Source organism: Lagenorhynchus albirostris, chromosome 8, assembly GCF_949774975.1.
Source record: "Lagenorhynchus albirostris chromosome 8, mLagAlb1.1, whole genome shotgun sequence".
NCBI classification, from domain to species: Eukaryota; Metazoa; Chordata; class Mammalia; order Artiodactyla; family Delphinidae; genus Lagenorhynchus; species Lagenorhynchus albirostris.
In genome coordinates this window covers 57081160-57098497 of record NC_083102.1, presented here as the reverse complement: position 1 = coordinate 57098497, position 17338 = coordinate 57081160, and the positions used below count along the sequence as shown (strand labels likewise).

The 17338-nt window shown below is 37.4% G+C and overlaps 1 long non-coding RNA gene across 1 annotated transcript in view; it reads right to left on the bottom strand.

The window, feature by feature from the left end:
- Positions 1 to 16144, bottom strand: part of LOC132524250 (uncharacterized) — a 93864-nt gene extending 77720 nt beyond the window's left edge. The window contains exon 1 of the long non-coding RNA XR_009541830.1: positions 15962 to 16144. This is a non-coding gene — a long non-coding RNA (uncharacterized LOC132524250). The remainder of the gene's footprint in view (positions 1 to 15961) is intronic.
- Between the last annotated feature and the right edge of the window lie 1194 nt (positions 16145 to 17338).

Here is a 17338-nt window from a genome sequence, read left to right as displayed (position 1 = left end):
ATCTTTCAGTTTATTCCAGTGCTTGTCAGTTTATCCGTCAATACATTCCTTATGGCCAGAGAGTTAATGTGCACTTCAGAGGGTATGAAGGTTTGCCAGAGATGACGCACCTACAGATACAAACTATCTTCATCATCTCAGGTTTAACTTTAAAAATTCATTCAATACATTATGTTTTATATAACTTATCTATTTAACTGTTCTCTTGAAGTTCTTATAAAATTGATGACCAAACTAAACAAACCAAAGCAAAAACTGAAGCTCTTATATGTTAAAAAAAATTTAGCTGATTGTATCTCGTTGATCTAAGGATATCATTTGATCTTAGATGTATATAAAATTTGCTGAGGGGTGAGAGTGGGAAGAGGGATGTACTATAATTTGAGAAGCCTAGAGTTCCTGGCCTAACAGAGTTCATGCAATTTGCTCAAGACCTGTACCACCTGAGTGAAGACCAACAACTCATTGTGGGTGTGCACGTGGGTCTTGGCATGTGGGATGCCTCACTCTCACTTTTCTAGCCACAGAATCCTTCAGTCAGGAATCCTTCAATCCTTCAATCCTTCAGTCAATCCTTCAGTCAGAATCCCAGATAGTTCAAGAGGAACCTTCCCTTTTTATGTTCCCTGCCCTTTTTGTTTGTCACCTGCCGTCTTTTCCCCACATGGAAAAAGGGAGGACATTTTTCAGTATATCAAATTCAGTCAATTTAGCAATCCAGGGGACTGGCATGCATTTAAAGATGCTTTTCTTTCAGCTTGTTACACTGACAAGACCATTGTTATGGAGTCTGAAACACTGAATGAAAATAGGTGCCCTCCAGAGTCCTACTTGGTTAGTCAGGTCTATAGAGTACAAGGGGAAGCAAATTCAATTGTATGACTTTAGGCAGTAAAGATTAGAGTGCAACTTTGATTTGAGAAAATCAGTCCCTATATTCCATTTATATAATTAAAGGCAGGTCAGTTTGAATTATTTAGATAATCCCCCAATTTATGGATTGGATTGGCTTAATCACTTGACCTGAGATTTATTACTCAGATACCATTTCCGTAATTGCTCAGGAAGTTCAATGTTTGCTTGTTTTTATCTTTAATTTCAGTTGATGACCAAAATTAGTATGGTAAGAACTGTTCTACCTAGTATTCTATCAATTAATTAGAACTGCAGTACAATGTACATGGATATAAATTGTAATTAGCCTGATGAACTAAGAATCTTAAATATTAAATTGTATATCCATGTTCTAAAAATTGCAACAGGAAATATAACACCCTATGTTTCTGGTATATGGTTAACTTTTGTAACCAAAAAGTATGTTTTTTCTTTTCTTATTAGGGAGAACAGAAAACCCAAAAAAACAAGTCAGGCTGTCTGGAAAAATCAAATCAGCCAACTCTACCCATTCCTGTGTAATTCTAGAAGTGACACCAAATCTGACCCTCAGATCAAACTTACAAGAAACTTTATACAGACACATTCAAGAGGGGTATGTTAATAAAAGTCATGAAAGAGGTATTGGTAATATGGCGCTGCAACATTTTAAAATTATTTATCTCCTATTTTGTCACAAGGCAAGAGTTGTTTCCTCTATTTTTCCACTGATGCCCTTCTGAATTCATTTTTAAACATCTTTTAAAAATTGGAAAATGTATTTGCCAAGTTTATAATTTACTCATTTTCATGGGTTATAAGTTTAAAGCATAATTGTCTTTTCTATATGATATTATTCTAATCCTAGCACATAGTTGAAAGGAAATTGCTAGATTTACCTATCCCCGGTATTCATGGAATATTTATGCGTTGGATTTCTCCTCTGTGTTTCTCCTGAGTTCGTAGGAAAAGCAATGTGAATTTTAATCATATCACATCATATAGGAGGTATGAAAAATTTTCAACACTTTATGCTATTTGGTAGAGTTTATTCTTTTGCCTGGTATAATATCTAAAATTGCATTCTGAAGCATAAACTCAAAACAAAAATCTCTCACTTAGTTTTTAATAGTCACCCCACCAAAGACAGCAGTGAACCTTCTAGAATCTGAAGATGGGAAAAAATATCCCCCAAAGTGAAGCTAAGCCATAAGACATAAAACTTGACTTTGCAGTCCAGATACCCCTTCTCCCCTCTGCCACCCAAATATCCCTAATTGTATATATATAATATATATATAGTTAACATATATATATAACACACATATATATAACGCATATTTATACAGGGTGGAGGGGTGCTCATGGGATTATGGAGTCTAAGAAGTCCCAGGATCTGCATTTGGCAATCTGGAGACCTAGGAGCTCCAATGAACTCAGGAGCACTGAAGGCAGAAGAAGTGGATGTCCCAGCTCAAAGACAGTCAAGCAGAGAGAGTGAATTTTCCCTTACTCTGTTTTTTGTTCTATTCAGGTCTTCAACAGATTGGATGAGGCCCACCAACTCTGGGGAGGGCAATCTGCTTCACTCAGTGAATGTGTTTAAGAAAATATCTGTGCACCCCATGGCCCAGTCAAGTTGACATTTAAAATTAGCCATCATACAAATTAAATCATGGTAGAATGTCAGAGAGCTTATAAGCTACCTAGATATTTAGCCTCAGAAGAGTTCTAATGAGAGACAACTTATGCCTCAAACTGCAGCATCTGTAATTTCTACTGTTTAGCAGACTTAACCTCCTCCCATCCTCTGATTCCTTGGAAAATACTTCCTCCATTCTATATGTGCCTGATGAGATATCAGTTATGCTTTAGTAATGGTCAGTCCCAGTACTCCCCCTGGACACACTGAATAGAAAGAGAAGCATATTTTGCAAGCAGGGCCAAGGAGAGCCCTGCCTGGGATTCATATACAGCTGTAGAGAAGAATGCTGCTTTCTTTCTACTGGTTGTAAAACCAGGATGGTGTGAAGTTGTGGTTTCAAGTGGCCATCTTCTCTGGCCACATGGAGGAAACTGTAACAAAAAGTAAAGAGACCATCATGCAGAGAGAAGAGACAAACAGAAACATGACATGGAGGGGAAGACAGACTGTTAAAGATTTGAAACTCTCGATATAGTTGGTCCTGAAGGCATCATTCCTGGACTTTCTGCTTAAGTGAGCTAATAATTTTTTGTTTTAAGTTCATTTGAATTGTGACCAAGAGAACCCTGGTTAATACAAACTATGGATTCCTCTGCAAAGTGTCATGAAAGATAAAATGCAAAATGTCATTAGAGGCAAACAAACTCAAGGGCACTGTTGAGAGCCCTTATGAATTTAGATCTCCACCAACCTCTGAGAAATTGGCCAACGTCTGATTTCATAACTATACACTACACAAGGGCTGAAACTTCATGTTTAGTAAGCAAAACTGTTATGATAGTTCTTTTGCTAATTAAAATACTTTTGCTAAAAAAAAGAGGGGTTCCAAAAGGCATAGAATGGCATCTGGGTCCCAGGGATGGGTCACTGTCTCTTGCCTTTTGGCCCCCTTCCCCACATACCCTGCATCACAGCATGGCCTTCCACTATAGCACACTATAGCACACGTTTCTCAATGTCCTAATATAACATCAGTCACACAATACAGTGCCCTGCAGATGGTGGATTGGTTGGATTGTGTTGTCAGAAATTTAATACAACCAGAAAAGACATAGAAATCATTGTATCCTCTGGAGTAGGGGGTTGGGGGGGGAGGGAGTCATTCTATTCTGTCATAGTATAAAAACTGAAAAATATTCTCAAGATAGGTATTAAAAGTAAAGGAAAATGAGGAGCCTCATTTTATGGAATGACCAACCTCTCATTTCAGATTTTTCCCTCTCTCACCTTTTTCAAGTTTATTCCATGTCTCTGCCTAGAAGGTCCCTGTGTAGCCAGACTAAGGAAGTCAAAGCTTTTCCATCTTCTACCAAATCCTAGTCAGTATAATATATTGACATAAAAAAAGCGACATCATTAAAAGTCAGATTTGGGCCAACATTGTTTTTTTCTTGACTCACATATTTTCTCAGATCCTCTGGATCCACAGAATAACCAAAACACTAATCTCTCAGCCATGTCTTTTGAACGGTACCAGCAAAATGAGGAATAATCATCCCACGCTCTATCCATTCATTACAGCCAAACCCCCTGTACACAGATAGATGCCATGTTGAACAATAGCCTTATCCCAGCAGCTCTTCCATAGCATACAGCTCTGGCATTCACTCCCTCCAGTGAGGTCCCTCAGCAAAACTCATATAGTCTAGCAGACTAGGACTTTGAAGGAATGCTTCTTTAAGTATTTACTACAAGTGATTTTAGGAGAGGTTCCTTCTAAAAACAGGAGGGTTTAGCTCCAAAAGAGCTCGCCTTACTTTCTGTAAACTTCACAATTTTCATGTGGAAATAATCCATACAGATTTAATGTTCTCAGCATTTATTCATCTTTGTGGACTTCCTTCCAACTCCCACACACATTTCCCACATCCTGCTTCTCTTGAAAAGTGTAATATTCTAGGTTTATTCAGAGTGGAGCATAATGGAATAATTGTTTCACAGTTCCCATAAACTCTGCTTTCAAGTGGGTCCTCCAGGCTCTGCCCTTCAACCACGTAGTATGTTGCAGTCTCCTGTGATCCAACTGGACTCAGATTCTTCCTCCCCTCCTATCACATGGCCAGGTGCCTAGACCCTGACCCCTGCCATTTATGGCTCCTCTTTCTCTTTTCTTAGACTTTCCCATTGTTCGTTATGCTATGTGTCTTGGTCATTTGCCAGCTCATCATGTGTGGTTGAACTCTAATCCTCTCCAGAGTTAAACTAATGAACGTGTTCCCTCTTTTACCACAGAAAATCAATTATTTTTGCCTTAACATCAAATGCCTTAAATAGCTACTTCAGAAACCCAAAGGGATAGAGGGAGAAACCTAAGCCAAAAAACCCACCAAAACCACATCTCCCCCCACAAAAAACCCCCACAGAAACAGTTACAAATAGCAATGCAAGGGTCAAAGGCTGACCCTCTCCTATTGAAACTTATCTTTCTCTCTGTTTTCCCATACATTGGAATCTAATTTGTTTTCCCTCAAAAGGTGGAAGAGCTTTTCACACTTAGTGGAATTTACTTCTAAAGTATTAACGTTAACATTACCAAACATTGTAAGTCCTGCTTCACAGTTTATATACTTGTATGTATTGTATTTAATATATGCATATGATTAATAAGTACTTAAGTAGGTCCCAGATAAATAAATACTCATTTATTCAACAAAATATGCTTTGAAAGCTCCTGATGCCAGAGGAAGGGACAGTGACAAAAGGCCAACAATTTGGGATGTTCTGTGGAAAACGGATTCTATGGTGCAAGAGGGGATATGTGTAAGTCAGTTAGAAAGTTGGTATGGTACAGGTGTGGAGTGGCATGGATTAGAGTGGGATTGGTAGTGGTGGTGGAGAACGAGAGGAGAGGGATTTGAGAGAGATTTAGGGTGTAAAATCAATAGTCTATGTTGACGGACTGGATTTTGGGTTTGGGCAGGATATAATTTCCAAAGTGTGATGTGTCAAGGAACGGCTAGGTTTCTGGATGTGTTAACTGGATGGTTAAAGTACTGTTCATGAAATTAGGAAGCAGTGGGAGAGAACACTTAGGGGAAGTAGATTAGGAGTTTGGTTTTAGAGAGGTTGAGTTTGAGATACACCTGAATTCATCCCAAAGGAGATATCAGATAGGTAGTTGGATATACACGTCTGGAAGTCAGATGAGTGGTCTGTGCTGGAAATACAAACTTGGAAGTTGTCAGTGTGTGGCTGTTAACACCATGAAAATAGATATGGCCATCTGGCGTGAAGTTGTAGAACGATAAGAGTCCCTAGGAAAGTGCTTCCAGAAGGAGAAACTATCAAAAGAGACGAAGAAGCTAGGGCCATAGAACTAGAAGGCATTGAGGGAGACTGCAATAAAACAGATAATAAAACAGATGCTGTAAATATAAACTCAATGAAAATATGCCTAATGATACTACAAAGTCACATAAGAGCTTTTTGTACTTATGGACACGGACTTAAAAGCTGTTTCTGTGTGTGTGACATGAGTTTCAGAAAACTGGAAGGGATGGATGAAGAGTGGAGTGGCTGAAGTAAGCACATGCCAGGCAACTTCCAAGGGCTTTACAGGCATAATCGTATTTAATCCTCACAGTAACTCTTACAGATAAGGATACTAACTGTTCAGAGAAGTGAGACAAGATGACCTGCCCAAGCTCACACAGCTCTGTGAGGCAGCAGCACTAGAGCTCAACACCCAAGGTTAAAGATATCTGATTGAGTTTTGTTGTTGATAATTTTTTTTTAATTAATGATGAAATACTCCTTCTAAAAGTGAAAGTGGAATAAGTTTGCAAGTCACCTTTGAAATATTCAAAACAAAGAAATAAAACATGATAGTCTTTATTTTAAGGTGTTCCTTCTCATTTTATGAATACATGAACATATTTTTAAAACATATTTATAAAAGCATCTCCCTATTTCCACTCTGCAGAGCAATCATTTTGAACACTTTCACCTGTGTGGTTGCTCTTGGTTATGCTGCTGAATTTGTTTTCATATTTTAAAATGATATGCGGTGGATATAGCCCAATTACACATGCCTACTCTCCCTTCTCTTCCTAGCCAATACAATTATATCATGGTCTCAGTTATAGAAAACCATGTTATATATTGGCATAACTTTGTAAATATTGTTCATTAGAGACAGATGTATCATGTTTATATTTTCTCTTGAGTTAATAATTGCTTCATTTTAACTCGCATGCTTTTTAATAAACCTATTCTTAACTTCCCACCCTAAGGTGACATCCTTGGTGTCACCATAAGCCAATCACAAGTTGTTTCAAAATGCTCGTTTGTCAGCTAAGCCCTTCCATTTCCCAGCATTTTCATGCCTAGTTATGTTTTTATCCTCCTCTGTTTACTTTCTGTCTCCCAGCTTTCCCTGGATGTGTGCTCTTCTCTTAGGCTCTCACTCCATTCTCTATCAAATGGAATCTATTAACAGAGGGTGGAAAGCAATCTGATACCTGTCCCAGGTCACTGACATTTTGAGCATTGGATCCCTCAATTGTGAAATGTAAGGACTTGCTCCCTGTAGAAGGCAGGTGAATAAAGGACAGAGGGATCCTATTGGCACCTTGAAACCAGTCTAAGAGGTCATGATGCATCACTGTGGGTGTTGGAGTGTTGTCTCATCAGCCTCACAGCACTGGCATGTTGATTTAAGACAATAACCTTCCACAAGGACCCTCCCTCCACAAGACTGGCGCCATAGTCATTCTTAGTATAGAAACATTCAAGTGAAGGCTGACTTCAAAACAATCTATAAACTCTATTAATCTTTCATTAAACCAAATCATTCCTTAAAGTGTAACTTACATTATAAGTTGTTTTTCCTAGTTGTTAAAGCACATTATTAAATATTTTATAAGTGATTGCTGTCACTATGTCAGAAATATAACAACATCAGGGAATTTTACATTCATTCTTAGGAAAGTAATTATGCAGTAAGTTTTAGAGAAAAGTAAACTGGTTTACAGTCACTATTCATTTATTTTTGCAAGGACTAATGCTATTTTAGAGAAATCATGCAACTTTAACTATGTACAACTGAAAACTAGATACTGTTACATATTTCAATTGGATCGTTCAATCTAATTGCCAATCACTGTAATTTGGGTCTAAGCTGGACTTTATAAGGGGCCATATTATTTTGCTCTAAAGACAGTAACAGTCTCTGGTTAAGGACGGCACACAGACCACACTTTGCAGTAAGTGATAAAGCCTCTTTAAGTTGTGAGATCTCTGCTGGTCAAATTCCACCGACAGAAGTTCCCTGGCCTACTCACTGGCTAGGTCAGTTACACTCACAGTGAGGTCACAGCACTGGCAGCATCAGAATTTGGCAGGAAAATTCTTGGGCCCCACTTCAGACCTCTTAAGTCAGAAATCCTGTGAGCAGTTCCTACAGCACTCAGGCCTAAAGCAGTAGTTCTCAAACGTTAGTTAGTGTATCAGAATCACCTGGACACCCATTGCTGGGATTGACCCTAATTCAGTAGTTCCCAGGCAATGCTGATGCTGCTAGTCAGGGGACTACACTTTTCGAACTGATGACCTAGGCAAATGAAACACCATGTGAATGTTACCACGTTACTAAACGGAAGGTGACTCTCTGTATCCCATGATTTTGTTCGAGGGAACTTACCTGATTTCCTTTGGATGTATGCACATGTAGGGAAGAAAAGGGAGAGTCCATCCTTTAACACACACTTATGACACCTACTCTGTGGCAGGCAAGAGAAAGACAAGGACCACATCCTGGAGTTCACACCCCAGCAGGGGAAAACAACAATAAACAAACAAGAAAACAAAACATTTTGTTACGGCTATTTTACATGCTTTAAAGTGCTAAAAAGAATAAGTGCTGTGCTAATAAAGTGCCTAAGAGGGGAACCTGAGTATCTGGGGGAAATCAAAAAGTGATTTTTCAGCAATCTGAAGGATTGCAATCTGAAGGATGATGTATTAGTTTTCTATTGCTGCTGTAACAAATTACACAAACATAGTGTTTTATCTTACATAATGTTTTATCCTACAGTTTGGTAGGATAGAATTTCGACACAGATATCACTAGATAAAAATCAAAGCATCAGCAGGACCCTATTCTTTCCTGGAGGCTCTAAGAGAGAATCTGTTTCCTCACCCTTTCCAGCCCCTAGAGGCTGCTCTTATCCTTGGCTCATGGTTCCCTCCCTCTGTAGTTAACACCAGCAACACTGTATCTCTTCAGGCACCTTTCTTTAAGAGCCACATTATCCTCTGACTCTCCTCTTTTTCCTCTCTTGTCCACTTTTAAGGACGCTTCCGAGTACACTGGGCCCACCTGGATAATCCAGGCTCATTAAGGTCGGCTCATTAGCAACTGTAATTCTATCTGCAACTTAATTACACCTTAGCATGTACACACAGGTTCTGGAGGTCAGGATACTGCCATTTTTAATGACTAACATTCCACTTACTACAGGTGACATGAATTTAGCAGAGTTAAAAGAGAAAGAACATTCGAAACACATGTTGCTCTAAAAACAACATATGTGGGTGGAAACCCAGGGAATGACAGGAGCATGACATTTAAAAAGGTGAGCGAACTACACTGTGACCTGAGTAAGAAAGTGAAGGAGAATATGGTGAAAGAGGAGGATGGTGTTTAAGAGACAGGGTCTCCAGAAGACATAAATTTGCAAACAAATTAATTAAAATTATAATTTTGGCAGAGGAGATGAATGAAAACAAAAAATAAGCCACCAAAATATGCTGAAATCTTATTAAAGCAAACATACCCCAAAACTTTTATCTACGTAATGAGCAGACATATCCAACTCTCAATTTCAAAGTGACTATTTCACTTCGTAATAATGATTTATCTATTGCTGGGAATGCTTAAAGTTAGACTCAGTTTTCCAAGATTTCTGCCAGAAATATCAACAGAAGAAAGGTCACTGTTCTTGAAAGCTACGTGATAGGTGAAGAAATTAGGAGAAAGAAAAGTTTCCATGTTATCTTTCTTACCCAGGCAAACTAGTTTTTATCTATTTGATATGATAATAATTTTTAAAGGATAATTTATCATTATGAGCAAACGTTACATGGAAATTGCAATGTAGAAATATTTCCTTTCTGGCATCTAAAATGTTCTGAGAGACACCCAGGAAGATCATTGGTACATAAGATAATTAGTCTATTTTGCCCTTGGGAAGACCCTAGAAGGGATTACTGTTCTGAGTCTAAATGCAGTTCTCTGTGCTAGAGCAGGGGCTCTTAGGCAGCCTGAAACTCCTGACATTACCTGCAAAGTTATCCACATAGGTCCACTTTCCCTGTCCATTTTTTTGAGGGAAGGAGATAGTGGCTTTAATCAAAGGATTCTCTGACTTTAAAAAGCATAAGATTTTTAGGGCAGTAAAACTGTGATGGTACAGTGGTAGATACATAACATTAAACATTTGTCCAAACCCACAGAATGTACAACACCAAGAGTGAACTCTAAATGTATGTTACAGACTTTGGGTGATAATGATGTGTTGATGTAGGTTCAAAGAGGTATAAGCATGAAAGCAGGAGCACCATCACAACTGATAACCACTGTTCACATGTTGGTAAACATCTCTCCAGATTCTTCTGTCCCTCTTTCTATCTCCACACACCTTCACACGTGCACATACACACACACACAAGTTAAATGTATATATTTACATATGAATAATTCTTCATAGAAAGGATACTCAAAGTATGTTATGAACATGATTTTATGATACTAGCACAATTTATATATGGTTAATCTCACTGATGTTATTTTCTGTTGGCATTTTTTAATAATGATAAAATGAACATTATGGTGGCTACATCCTTTTACACCCATTTTCTCCTTGGGAAAAGTGTCAGGGTGTTATTTCTGCTTCAAAGTATAAAATAACTTAATCAACATCATATTTCAACATCAACAGCATATTTCTCTTATCAATCAGCCTTGGACTGATTGGTAATAATCAGAAGGTAATACCTTCTTTTGAGAATTGCCTTTATTCTCATATTTATTGACATATTTCTCTTTTATTAATTGAATTTTAAAACTCATTTCAGATTACAATAATTTATACATTTTGACAACATGTATTTTCAGTTTATAATTTTAACCTTATGTATTAGCTAGTGTAGACTAAATTATTTAACAACTAGGCCTCTACATTTATAATGGCTCATTCAGTGAAGTGGTTTTGGGATGCAGGTGCTTTGATCTTGTGACTCTACTGTCAGCTCCTGCCTTATCATCATCTACATCCAGCTGAGGTGGGGAGAGAATATGGAGGAGGTACACTGGCCTTTTGTAAATCTTGGCCCATAAGTTAGCACACATTACTTTCACTTATATTTCACTGGCTACACTTAGTGGCAAATGGGATGGGGAAATTTAGTCCCTGGCTGGGCTGTTACTTCCCATCTACAGCTGTATACTCTAGGAAGGATGAACAAAATTTAGGAAACAGATACAATTTCTGATACAACTTGGACCGTTTTGACAAGCAGAAGTTTTTAAGTTTTATGAAATTAAATCAAACATTCTTTTTCTTTGCAAATTACTTTCTGATTCATTGCATAGGAGCATGGAGACTGAGCAGAAAGTGGTAACCCAGAGCTCGCAACACTCTTCTCGTTGGGCTGGGGAGATAGAAATGAAGTTCAGAGCCTCCAAGACAACCAGGACTTGAAGGATCAAGATCCCAGAAAAAGAGGGGACTGCAGAAAAGGAAGCCCGCCCTTCTATAGATAACCTACCCTCAATGCATTTGCTGACCCCGAACCAGTGCAAGTCTTGTGAGAGGCTTTGAGAAACCATGCGGAAAGCAGCTGCTAAAAGGCTAAACCTTTAAGCAAAGGACGCAGTGATTGGATGGTTCCAGGAAGACTGAATTTTGAGTTTACCAGGGAGGAATCGCTCAGGCCCAGGAGGAATGAGAGCCTGAAGGAGCTATGCTCCAAAAGTAAGGGCAGATCAAAAATAAAATAGCTTAACCAGATATAACTGCCTACCAGAATGAAATTAAATCTCCTAGAAAAATAATATCTGGTAATTCCACTTGATAGCTCTTTGCACCTGTTTATGACCAGAGTGATAAACTGGTTACAGGGAACCCGGAATGATTCACTACTTCCCCTTCTCCTCCCTTATCTTTTGGTTTCACTGAAAGAATGCTGGCTAACTGCTTTGGAGATGTAAGGTTGCTTTTATTTATTTATTTATTCATTCATTCATTCATTCAGAGGACATGATTTGCTTGTCCTGCCATGAGTTAAGCAGCCTCTGTGGATTGTTAGAAAAAAGGTTTTCTTTCTTCCTTTTTATCTCCTGTGGGCCATGGAGATCCTACAATTCTGGAATAGTTGGTGGTTCACGTTTGACTTGGCTCCGGTTATAAACTGGAATTTTTACAAACGAAGAATTTATTATTGCCATTTAAAAACAAATTGTAAAACAAGCAATTGGTTTAGGTATTTGATATGAAAATATAGTCCCATTCCTTTATTTTAATGTTGCTATAGAACTGGGGGCAAAAATACATTCTACTTCTCATTTTTCCATGCTCCATACTTGCTCTCTGTCCTTAACACTAAATATGCTAACTTCCTTGTTTTTAAATCACATTTTTAGTTTCAAAAAACTTATTTTTGTTACGTTCTACAAATACCTTCCATTTAAATTTTTTAGAAAAAAATCTAGAGGGAAAAAGCCATAGAAGCTAAAACTTTTCCTACTTCCAACAAATAAGAAGAGAATAAGTCTGCTTGTAGAAGGTGTTTTTGAAAAAAAATTTGTTTCTAATTATATCTTGGTAAATAAACTTTATTTCTTGAGCAAAATGGGTTTAAGAAATATAATGTGAGATTCTGGAAATGGAGGGTGCAGCAAAAAGAGCATGCACCCTTTCTATCATGGTATTGCCATCCTATTGTATTTCAGCTTGTGGACAGCATATTAAAATTAAATTGTGTGAGTGTGTGTGCAAAAACTAAGGGTCCAATTTAAAATTTCAGTTCATTAGTGGCATCAATACAAATTCTCTGGTCTGAAATAGAATCCTGCCCCCTTCTCTGACACACACAGAAATTAAGAGTATCCATGCATGTCAAATACAGCTTAAAATAGCTGGGCGTTTAGATAAACATAAAAACTATGTTCTACAAAAGTGAACTAAATCCTGTGGGGCATATAGGAAAAAAAATAACTACTTTTGCTCTATGCTTTTGCCTTAAGGATATTCATGAAAGAGGTTTTTTTATTTTGTATTTATTTGAAACATTTTATAATTAGTCCCTAAAAGAACTGTTAGACTCACCATAAGGTAGAGAAAATAAATACATTTTTAAGGTCTGGATTTCTATTATATTTAGATTTTAAAAGTTTAAGCAAAGCTTGCTAATTTCACTCCATTCTTTTTGTAACAGAACCAGTTCACAAACTTGTGGTGCATCAGTTTGAGAACAGTTTTATTTTACCTGTACAGATTTCAATTTTATGGGTCTTTTACTTTTCAAATGTATAATATATAGACATGCTCTATCTTTATACTAACTCATTCCATTATAATTTTTACTGAGACTCTCATCTGTTTACCTAAATCTTTGATGCTTTAGGCCCCATTTTTCAAAGCAGAATTCATTTTGTTCTTTAAAAGCATTGAACAAACCAGAAAATGCATCATACCATATACTGAGATGGAAAATGCTGAATTTGTGTGCTTTTTTCCCAGTAAAAAACATTTAAAATTTTATCAAGTGACATTACATATTTTCTACAATTCAATTAAGAGTTAATAGAGATGCTAAGAAACAAGACCTATGACTAAAAACAAAGAGAAAAAAGACAATATAAACAGACCCACAGGTGATTCAGGTATTGAACCCATACATTAGTAACCCCTAAAGAGTATTTTCAAGAAAATAGGTGAAAAATCATCAGATCCCAATGACTTCACCAATGAATTCTTCCAATTATGTAAGGAATTAAGCTAGCATAACCTTGACTCTAAAACCTGACAAGTCATTACAAGAAAGGAAAATTACAGGCAAGTTTCTCTCATGAATAAAGATATATAAATTTTTAACAACTATTGTCAAATTGAAGTAAATAGTATATGAAAAAAGAATACTATATCATGATCAAATTGAGTTCATTCTGGGAATGCAGAGTTGGTTTAACATTTTAAAATTAATTTAATTCACCACATTAAAAGAAGAATTTAAAAGCTGATCATCTCAAAAGATTCAGAAAAAGAATATGATAAAATTCTATAACCATTAATGATTCTTAAAAAAAATGTCTCGGCAAACTAGGAACATAAACTTCTTGAATCTGACAAAGTATTTATAAAAAGTATCTATGAAAACATTTATATGTAATGTTATAATACTGAAAGTTATCACCTTGACTTTAGACATAAGTTCAACACTGTGCTGGAGATCCTAACCAGTGCAATAAAGAAAAAAATAGAAAAAGAAAAAGGATTAGGGATTGTAAATGAAGAAATAAAATTATCCACTTTTTATAGACAACTTGCTTGAATCAGTGGATAATCTATCAGAATTTACTTTTATTTCATTTTTATATACTAGCAACAGTTAGAAGAAATTCTTAAGAAATATACTATTCATAATAACATCAAAAATATCAATACATAGGGATATATCTAGCAAAAATTTTGCAAGACCTCTACACAGAAAACTATAGAACATTATTGTGAGAAATTGAGGAAACCCAATAGAATTAGAGAAATACATTGTGCTTAAGAATTGGAAAACTCCATGTTGTAAAGACATCATTGTTCCCCTACTGCAGTGCAAGCCCAGTCAAAATAGCAATAGGATTTTTTTAAAAGTAAAACTTGACAAGCTTTTTCTAAAACTTACATGGAAACACAAAAGGGTCTTAGTTAAGACATTCTCAACAAAGAAGAGCATTGTAGGAGGACTTGTTTTACTAAGTCATTATAAAGCTATTTAAGAGAGTGAGTTGCTGAAGCAAGGATAAAAGAATAGATCAATGGAATAAACAGAGCTTATAAAAAGGCAACAGATGTAGAGGTACTTGGTTCATGAGAAAGAACTGGGGGAGATGGGAAAAGAACAGTATTTTTAATAATAATGATAATGGAAAATTTGGGTATCCATACAGGAAAAAAAAATGCAACTTGATTACTATCTCATACCATACACGAAACTAATTACCGTTAAAGTATAGATATAAATGTGAATGACAAAACACTAATAATTTAGAGTGCAAGAAAGATTCAGATGTCCACTAAAGTTTTCCTCAAAACTGTGACTACTGAAGACCATACACAAACACCATCTTCGGGGCATCTCCAGATGACTTCAGGGAAACGAAAATATAACTCTTTACCCCCCCCCCCGCAATAAATCCTGCAGAATTCATCAAATGCCATTAGATAGTGATAAGATGGGAATCCCCAGGTGGTCCAGTGGTTATGACTCCGTGCTTCCACTGCAGGGGGCCCAGGTTCAATCCCTGGTCGGGGAACTAAGATCCCACAAGCTGCGTGGTGCGACCAGAAAATAAATTAATTAATTTAATTAAATAGTGATAAGGCAAGATTAGAGTTCTGGAAATTTTAATCTGGTGTGTTTGAGGGGAGTGAACCTGAAAGCGAGGAAATTAAGAAGCCCCAGCAAGATTTGGCGTGTTTGAAACTTTTAATAATATCGTTAGTTTTGAAATGCAAAGAAAGGGGCAAATCAAAAAGACACTTCAAGAGGACTTGGCCATTGGGTTGATGGTGTTGGCAAAGTGGGGAAAGGTCATAGTGACTCAGAGGTTTTGAGGCTTAATCATATCAGTAACAAGGGTAGAAAATCAGACAGGCAAACTGCTTTGGGGAAGATAATGACTGAGTTTGAGATAATGGCAGGATATCCAAACAGAAATGCTCAAAAGAATGGTAGAAATAAGTTACTGGAAATAAAGGGGCCAGGCCTAGAGTGACAGAGTAGGATGTCAGTAACGTCTGTGGGTAAATGACACATGTCTGGCTACTCACTGTCTGTCCCAATTCTCTCACATCCATTCACTGAGTTACAATTGTGGTGTCATCTGCGTAAGCTTGGCTGGTTTTGGAGTAGAGGGGAAAGGACAGTGCTGGTATAGAGACTGACAATTCTTCAGAGGGCTGCCTGTGAGTAACTCTTAAGTCACACAGATACTAAGCAAAATTGTGAACTAAGCTTGTCTTAAGGCCTTCTAGATAAAGAGTTGTATCAATAGACCCTGGCAAACTACTCCATTATTCCACTAGCATTAGAATCCGTCACGTACTTTCTTTCATCAGTTAAGTTAACCCTCACCCAGGAGAATATTAGTGGGGTATGAAGCCTCACCTGAAGACCAGTCCACTTAATTTTTTCAGTTGAGCTGAGGAAGGACACTGGTCATCTGGTGTGGAAGAAAAAGCCTCTTCATAACTCTTTTCCTATTCTCTCTGGTACAGGGATAAGGCACTAGATAAATATTCATGGCCGTGCGTAATGGATGTCATTGGTCACTGTCCCTCTAATGAATGGCACCTGTATGCAAAAAAAAAAAGAAGGTCATTATTTAATGGAAAAAAGTTCTAAGTGGTCCAGATTTCAGAGGACTGCATAACCATGAATATTTATGTAACACATTATCATTTAAAAACACTTTTTTAAATCTTTTCAAAGCTTTCTAATTGAGCTATAAAAATTCATGCTAGCCTAGAATAGGCATGCATGCTAAATGCCCAGAAGTGCTGTATCAACCCTCTACTACAGTTTGAGTGCTGAGGCTGTGAGGCAAATTCTCTCTCCCCTGCTCCTATGAAATCAATTTTCCTAATTTTCTCTGTAAGAGTTCTTATTTCCACACAACTCCTTGCTAACAGTTATTGCTCAAATTATGTTTTTGACCTTGAGGCCCTATTTATAGAGAATTTTTAACAGGGGGGAAATACTGGGGCAAGAGAAGAAATCAAATTCCTAGCGTCTCCCATAAAGACCTGCTTCAAACAAGATCAGGTCTTTATCCTTGCCTCCCAAGAGAAAATGGTTTTCTAACCCCAAAAAAGAGAATTCAATAAAATAAAATAAACAAGAGTAAAGGCACGTGGCCAAACACACCTAGGTTAGGAATACAAATCATTGCCCTAACCAACTAACCATAACTTTCACGGCCGGTTTATGATAGTGATAAAGGCCTCAGTGATGGGAGTGAGCACAGAGCCCTAAGCTATTGCATGAAATCTGTTTATGGCTCAGAGCAGAGGTCAAGAGCTTTTATGCAAGGACTCAAACCACATACATGCTTTAATGTACTAAGAAATAGCCTTTTCCCCTACCCCTGCATCCATTTAGAGACTCTGCTCTGCCCAAAGTTCTGGAATCCCTATCACTCAACATCAGCTGCTTGGACCAATCAGGGATGGACCCCTTACCCATGTTTGACAAATCAGAATTCTCTTCCAGAAAACTCGTACTGGGAAACGGTTTGCTACACGGATCAAACTGGAAGGTCAAGACATGGGGCCGAGGCTTTCATTCTGGAACAGTTATAGGAATCCAGCGTTCAAAGAGAAGAGTAAAGTAGGTGAGAGGTGCTGAGAGAAGATACCACGTAGCCCCAGAGGGACAAAATCAGCTGCATCTGGACTCTCCACAAAGAAGCCAGGCTCTACTTTGTGCAATTGTAATCCACGATGTCCACCTTGAAATTCTGTCTTCCTACTTGTCCCAAAATAC